We start from the raw sequence: 8,606 nt of genomic DNA on the forward strand, positions 1-8,606 counted from the left end.
TAAGGGCCTGACTGCAAATCTAATAAGCATCAGTCAATTATGTGACCAAGGTCTAAATGTTAACTTCACTAAAACTGAATGTCTGATTACTAATAAAGAAAGTGAAATGATCATGAAAGGAGTCAGGACCAAAGACAACTGTTACATATGGAGCTCTCAAATTGGTTATTCCTTAAAGTGTATCTTTGTCACAGAAAAAGGGATGAAGATGAGTATATATGGTAGAGGAACTCCCAAGATTGATGAAAGACAAGTCTGTGGGAAATGTCAGACAAGGATGTCACACCAGAAACTCAGACTTAACATCCCTTCCAAAGGAGAAAAGCTCATGATGGCTCAAATAGATAGGAGGTTGGATCAGATGGTTGAACATGTTGCTAGTCATATGTAGTCTGATGTTGGAAAGAGATTTGTTGGACTTGGGCTACAGGTCAAGCAGATAGAAGGGTCTATGTGTCTATCTCAAAGTAAAAGTGCCAAGAACAATGTTAAGAAGATTGGGATAAAGAGTGAAAGGCCACCTGCTCCTACATATTTGAAAGATAAAAATGGTGTCTGTGCTAAATATATAGCAGCTGGTAGTAGCTGTTCTCAACAGGGTTGGTTGAAACTAATGTTGACTGAATACAATGTCACAGATAATGTCATGACATTGTACTATGACAACCTGAGTGCTACAACTATGTCCAAAAATCCTATTAAGCACAGTTGGACAAAGCACATTGATTTTTGTCATCACTTTAGTAGAAAATTTATGGAAGACAAAATCATAGCACTAAAGCGTGAGATGCAATTAACTGACAAATTTGCAAGGGTTTTGGATCAGTTTGAATGTTTAAGAGGGAAATTGGGGATTTGGATTCTTGTGAAGTTATAGCAATTAAAGTGGAGTGGAAAAGGTAATAAAAGTATTGTCTGCCCACTTAAAAGAAAGAGCCACATTAATGATAAATCATTACCTAGTATTGGAACTAGTATCTATGCCATTTCCACACGCTACCTCAACACTACCATTTCCATCTTCATCCAACTTCTCAGGAATCCTCTGCTAGGGCAAAGAGTTTTTTTTTCAAAAGTCCAACAAAATGTCACAACATCCCTCATCATCAGGATCAAAACCCACTCACAAAGGCAGGACTCCCTCCATGGAGTTTCTAGATGAAGACATTCTGGAGGTTATCCCCCTCTCTGTTATTCCAGGCGACGTTCCTGGCCCTTCTTCCACAGCTGGAAGTAATCAAGGTAACATTCTTGATAAATCTCCTCATAAAGATGACATGCACTTTACAGATCGTGCCATTAGGAACCTAGTAACTAGGATTCTAAACGAAGGGCATGCAGTCAAGGGTGTTTCTACCCCTCTGTCTAGAAGGGACCCCTCTCCTGAGGTGGAACCCCAAGCTGAGAAAGATGATGATTCATCTAGATCAGAGAAAGAAGTGGCTGCTGAGGGATTATGCTCTCTAGGTAAAACCTTGCCTAGTAAGAAACCAGTAGATGGTTCTCATGAGACTACTGAGAATGTTATTAATCTGGAGGAAGAGAGTTCAAAGGAAGACGATGACACCTTGGTTCATCATGTAAAACCAAGTGTTGCTAGGAAATTGAAGACCAGAAAAGGGAAGACTGTGGCTGAAATGATGACATCCAGAACTAGGACGGAGACTGTTGGTGTAGGACCCTCCAAATCTTGGAGTAAAGTTGAGGTTAAGAAGAGGAAGGTCAGAGAGAGTTCTGACTCTGATGATAATGTCGAAGATGATGTCCCACACATCTCTCCTGCTAAAAGACAGACAGTCAAGAAGTCTCCAGGCAAAGTTGCAGTTGTGCACTTAGATAACATCTCTTTCCATCTAGAAGATGGGGCTGCCAAGTGGAAGTTTGTCATTCAAAGAGGGTTGCTGTTGAAAGGGAGCTGGGAAAGGAGGCTGTAGAGGTGAAGGAAGTCATGGAATTGATTAAGGCTGCTGGACTTATGAAAATTGTTGTTGCTATGCCCCAATGTTTTGAGGGGTTAGTAAAAGAGTTTGTTGTGAATATCCCAGAGGATATTTCTGAAAAGAGTAGCAAGGAATTCTGCAGGGTGTTTGTAAGAGGTAGATGTATGAGGTTCTCCCCAACCATAATCAACAAGTTCCTAGGGAGAGGAACTGAAGGAGGTGTGGATTTAGAGGCTATAGACAATGACGTCTGTAGGACTATTACTGCTAGCCAAGTTAACGAGTGGCCTAGTAAGAATCACCTTTCAGCTAGAAAGCTAACTGTCAAATATGCCATCTTACATAAGATTGGTTCAGCCAACTGGGTGCCTACTAATCATATCTCAACCATCTCTATTGGTCTTCGAAGAATCATTTATGCTATTGGAACCAGGATAAACTTTGACTTTGGACGGTTTATGTTTGATCAAATTGTCAGACATGCCTCCAGTAATGCATTAAAGTTGCCCATTGCCTTTCCATCTATCATCTGTGGAATTATCTTGAGCCAGCAACCAGGCATTCTCAACACAAGTGATATTCCAAGCAGAAGAAAGCCTCCACTATCCATTCACTACAAGTTGTTTGAAGGAAGCCATGTCAATGATGTTGTCATGACATCTGCAACAAAGGAGCCTACCTCTCAAGGTAGCTTGAGTGATCAATTAAAGGAAACTTGTAAGGAGCTGGATACTGGTATTAGGGTTGCCAAGGCAAGGAAAGAGGCTTTGGAGGTTCTTACTAGTAGCTTAGAGAAGGAAGAGATGGAGAAGGCTGGTGAGACCAAGGATTCAGATGCCAATACCTCAGATTAAGTGGTAATGGTTCCCCCTGATATGAAGACTGGCTGTTCTGTGTGCTGTTATGAAGACCGGTCCCCCTGATGTTTTAACTACTTTGGACACTGAAGAATTTGTTTTTTTCTATTGAAATGTGTGTAATTTGTGGCAGTCCTTACTGATGCCTTTATGTAATATTTGGGCTCTTAATGAGTTCCATGGATTTCTAATTATCTCAGCTCTCATAGCTGTGTATAATTATGGTTTGTATCTCCTAACAATTATGTTTTAACATTTTATATGTTATAACATCTGCTGTGACATTCTCTGCTAGGCTGATTGACATTTATTTTGTCTAATTGGTCACCTTTGGTCTATTTTGACTAAAAAGGGGGAGAAGTGATTATGTGGAGGAGTTAAATATGTGGAGCTGTGTGGAGATCTATGTGCTGGTGTAGCTGAACAGATGAACAACTATTTTTGAAGGAGATGTGTTTGATGTAAGACAGAATGTGTTCTATTTACAGATGTTGGAGGAGATGTCTGATGTGGTGCACAAGTGATGTTGAAGCAGATGTCAGAATGATATTTTTATTGTTACAGGTGTTGTTATTACAGGTGTTGTTATTGTCAAAGGAGATGTCTGTGTTGTACAGACTTAGGGGGAGAGGAAGTACCCTTGTGCATTTTTGTGTTTTACTAATTTCTATCTAGTAAGTTTGCTTCTGCTGCTGCTTAAAATGTTGTTATGCTGTTTAACTACTGATGTGTTTTTTCTTGTGAACAAAATGGACAGATATATGTTTTAGCCTAAATTTACCAAAGGGGGAGTTTGTTGGTTCTAAGTGTTGGCAGCAATTTTGGTAAAACAAAGAGTGTCCACAAGATGTTGCATGTGATGTCTTAACATAAGACATCCTAGGTACCTACTAGAGTTTAAAAACATAATTATGCAGGATTATTTTAGGATGTCATACACGGTGTCATGACATCTGATATTATGTACCTGCTAGAAATTATAAATGGAATTTTGTAGGATTGTTCCAGGATGTTAGACCCGATGTCATGACATCCTGTACACAGAACATTCAAGGTGAATGGTATGTGTTTTGTGATTGCGCATTTAATGGCAATCTATGTATGATTGAAGATCTGATTTGCAGGCGCATTCAATAATTAATTACAACCTGATTTACTTATTTTTCAAAGAGATCTAATCAGTTGTCATGAGAAGATTTAATTGGAAAATAGTTTTAGGATTTTCAAGATGTCCAAGCCCAACTGAAAGCTTCTATAAAAAGGGACTTGGAAAACCTGATTTGATACATAACCAATATAGAGCAAAATATTGAGAGAGGGCAAGGGTTTGTGTCTTGTTTAGTCGTGAGACTTGTAAGCCATTCAATTCATCCATATATGATTGAATTGGTCTAATTTATGAGTTGTAATTTGTCACTCTAAGCTTGTAAGCAAGAGTGTGTGTCTACTTGATCAAAATTATTAAGCAAGATCAAGTGTGTGTCTACTTGATCAAAGCTGTTAAGAAAGATCAAGTGTGTGTCTACTTGATTGAAACTGCTAAGTAAGATCAAGTGTGTGTTATTGAAAAGTGTCTTCTTTACACAAGGAATTGTTGTTTAAAATCATAGGTGTGATTGAGGGGGAGTGAGTGGGTTCTCATATCTAAAAGTGCTTAGGTAGAAATTGCACGAGTAGAGATTAGGTGAGAAAGACTGTAACTTGTTGATATGTACTGAGAGTCTTTGAACTGATTCTATTTAGTGGATTTCCTTCCTGGCTTGGTAGCCCCCAGACGTAGGTGAGTTGCACAGAACTGGGTTAACAATTGCTTGTGTCTCTTGCATTACTATTCTTTATCTTTATCATGTTTGTGTTACTCAGATATTAGTGTCGTGACATTGCCTTCGACATCTCATATTTGATACCAAAATTTCAGTTAGAGAATGATCAAGAGGTTCCATTGCCTACAACCAGTTCTGTTGTGAGCATGGTTGATGTTATGAAGGTGACCCGTAGAGGTCGTATTTTTGGGCATGTGTTCCCAAAGGATGTATAAGATGTCAGTAAGAAGGTTAAAGTGCATGCAGTAGATCCAATTAATGCTCCATGATGTCAGTCTGGTGAATCCAGCAGTTTGAAGCCTAATGAGGATAATGAGGTACTTCGTTTAATCAAGAAAAGTGAATTTAATATGGTGGAGAAACTACTCCAAACTCCTTCCAAGATTTCAGTGTTGTCTCTTCTTATGAATTTTAAAGCGCACAAAGAAGAATTGCAAAAGGTATTGGAGAAAGCTTATGTGGAACATGATGTGACAGTAGACCAGTTTGATCATATTGTGGATAATATCACCTCCTGCAACATCTTGAGCTTTTGTGATGAAGAACTTCCCGAGGAAGGCAAAAATCACAACCTAGCATTGCACATATCAATGAATTGCAAGGAAGATGCGTTGTCAAATGTGTTGGTTGATACCGGATATTCATTGAACGTACTCCCCAAATCAACTTTGTCCAGATTGTCATATCAAGGAGCTCTGATGAGATACAGTGGCGTGATCATCAAGGCTTTTGATGGTTCTCGCAAGACTGTTATTGGTGAGGTGGACCTTCCAGTGAAGATAGGTCCGAGTGATTTCCAAATTACTTTTCAAGTAATGATCCACCCGGCCTATAGCTGCTTGTTAGGAAGGCCATGGATACACGAGGCGGAGCTGTTACGTCAAATCTGCATCAGAAGTTGAAATTTGTGAATAGTGGTAAGCTTGTTATCATCGGTGGAGAGAAGGCTCTATTGGTGAGCCATCTGTCATCTTTCTCATATGTTGAAGTTGAGGATGAGATTGGAACTCTGTTCTAAGCTCCATCTATTGCATAAGAAAAGAGAGTTGGGGCACCCATGTCCTCTTTCAAAGACTCATAGAAGATTGTCGAATATGGTAATTCTGATCAGTGGGTCGAATGGTAGAGGTCTCCAAGAATAAGAGAAAAGCTAGTTTGGGTTTCCAAAAAGGGTCGTCTATGGTTAAAGCTGAAGATGAGTAACCCAGTTTCCGTAGCGGAGTGTTCTCCATGGTAATGAATAACACTCAGTTGCAGTGATCGAGGGGGACGAAGATGAAGACTGCACCAATTTTGTTATGCATGGAAAAGATTGCAAAAATTGGACCACTGTCGATGTTCCTATTATTGTTCATCGCTATAAGTAATTGTCTTTATTATTTTTGAAAATCCTTCTCCTATGCCTAAGGGAGAAGTGAACATTGTTTGGCATCTTTCAATTTGATCATTAATAAAATGCAATTCTATTCATCCATATCTATGATGTTTTTATTTTTACTTTTTGCTTTTCTGAAAATGATAATCACAAAAAACATAAATAAATAAACAATAATTGTCCATCTGCATAATATTTGGTCACAATTCACTTCTCTAGGATTAAAATATCAAATCATTATGTAGGTTGGTTTCTAAACCCATTGAATACAATGATCCTACTCCTTCTCCAAACTTTGAATTCCTTGTGTTTAAGGCCGAGGAAGAAAGTGATGAAGAAGTATCTGATGAATTGTCTCGTCTACTTGAGCACGAAGAAAAAGCCATTCAGCCGTTCGAAGAACATATTGAGTTAGTCAACTTGGGTACGAGGATGATGTGAAGGAAGTCAAGATTGGATCCTGTTTGTGTCCTGAATTTAAGAAGGGGTTAATTGATCTTCTTCGAGAGTATTTAGATGTGTTTGCTTGGTCCTATCAAGACGTGCCTGGTTTGGATTCTGATATTGTGGAGAATAGATTTCCGTTTAAGCCAGAATGCCCGCCAGTCAAGCAGAAATTGAGGAGGACTCATCCTGATATGGCAGTGAAGATCAAAGAAGAAGTGAAAAAGCAGATTGATGTCGGTTTCCTTGTTACTGTTAAGTATCTGCAGTGGGTAGCCAATATCGTTCCTATTCCTAAGAAAGACGGAAAGGTCCGTTCCGTTTGTGTGTTGATTATAGAGATTTGAATAAAGCTAGTCTGAAAGATGATTTCCCTCTGCCACACATTGGTATGTTGGTAGACAATACAACTAAATTCAAAGTATTTTCATTTAGGGATGGATTTTCCGAATATAATCAGATCAAGATAGCACCCGGAGATATGGAGAAGACCATATTCATTACACCTTGGGGAAGATTCTGTTATAGTGATGCCTTTCGGTTTAAAGAATACTGGTGCAACTTAATAGAGAGCAATGACTAATCTTTTTCATGATATGATGCATAAAAAGATTGAAGTCTATGTTAATGATATGATTGCTAAATCCATTGGTGAAGAAGGACATGTTGAGCATTTGTTGAAGCTATTCCAGTGTTTGAGGAAGTACAAACTCCACTTGAATCCCAATAAGTGCACTTTTGGTGTTTGTTTTGGTAAGTTATTGAGCTTTATTGTCAGTGAGAAGGGTATTGAAGTTGATCCCACCAAGGTCAAAGCAATACGAGAGATGCCTACGCCTAAGACTGAGAAGCAAGTCAGAGGTTTTCTCGTCCGTTTGAATTATATCTCCATATTCATTTCACACATGACTGCCACATGTGCGCCTATATTTCAAGCTTCTTCGAAAAGATCAATCTTGCGATTGGACCGAAGATTTCCAGAAAGCTTTTGACGGTATCAAAGAGTATCTGCTTGAGCCTCTGGTTCTCTCTCCGCCTGTTGAAGGAAGATCGTTGATCATGTATTTGATTGTGCTCGATGAGAGTATGGGTTTGTGCTTGGTCAGCAAGACAAAACTGGAAAGAAAGAATATGCAATTTACTACCTTAGTAAGAAATTCACCGATTATGAGATTTAGTATTCTATGCTTGAAAAAACTTATTGCGCATTGACTTGGGCTGCTAAGCGTCTGCGTCAGTATATGTTGAATCATACCACTTGGTTGATATCCAAAATGGATCCAATCAAGTATATTTTTGAGAAGCCTGCTTTAACTGGGAGGATTTCCTGTTGGCAGATGTTGTTATCAGATTATGATATTGAATACCGATCTCAGAAAGCAACTAAAGGTAGTGGCTTGGCTGACCATTTGGCTCACTAACCGATTGAAGATTACCAGTCAGTGCAGTATGATTTTCCCGATGAAGAGATTTTGCACTTAAAGATGATACATTGTGATGAACCATTGCTTGAAGAAGGTCCAAAATATGGTTCCGGATGGGGCATGGTATTTGATGGAGCTGCTAATCAATATCGTAATGGCATTGGGGCAATGATTATTACTCCTCAAGACACTCATTTTCCGTTTATAGCTAGATTGACTTTCAAGTGTATGAATAATATGGCTGAGTATGAAGCTTGCATTATGGGGCTCGAGGAGGCCATTGATCTCACAATCAAGTACTTAGACATCTATGGAGATTCAAATTTGGTTGTGAATCAGATCAAAGGTGAATGGGAGACGAATCAACCGTGTTTGATACCATAGAGAGACTATGCGAGGAGGATTTCAACTTTCTTTACAAAGGTTGAGTTTCATCATATCCCTCGAGATGAAAACCGGATGGCAGATGCTCTTGCAACTTTGGCATCAATGATTGTAGTGAATTTTTGGAATGAGGTTCCCAATTTGACTGTGATGCGTCTTGATAGGCCAACTCATGTATTTGTAGTTGAAGAAGTCAAAGATGAAAAGCCGTGATATTTTGATATCAAGTGTTTCCTCCAAAGTCATATTTACCCGCCTGGGGCATCTTTGAAAGCTAATAAGACTTTGAGGATATTAGCCGACAATTTCTACCTGAATGGTGATGTGCTTTACAAGAGAAACTTCGATATGATTCTACT

Source organism: Lathyrus oleraceus, chromosome 3, assembly GCF_024323335.1.
Source record: "Lathyrus oleraceus cultivar Zhongwan6 chromosome 3, CAAS_Psat_ZW6_1.0, whole genome shotgun sequence".
NCBI classification, from domain to species: domain Eukaryota; kingdom Viridiplantae; phylum Streptophyta; class Magnoliopsida; order Fabales; family Fabaceae; genus Lathyrus; species Lathyrus oleraceus.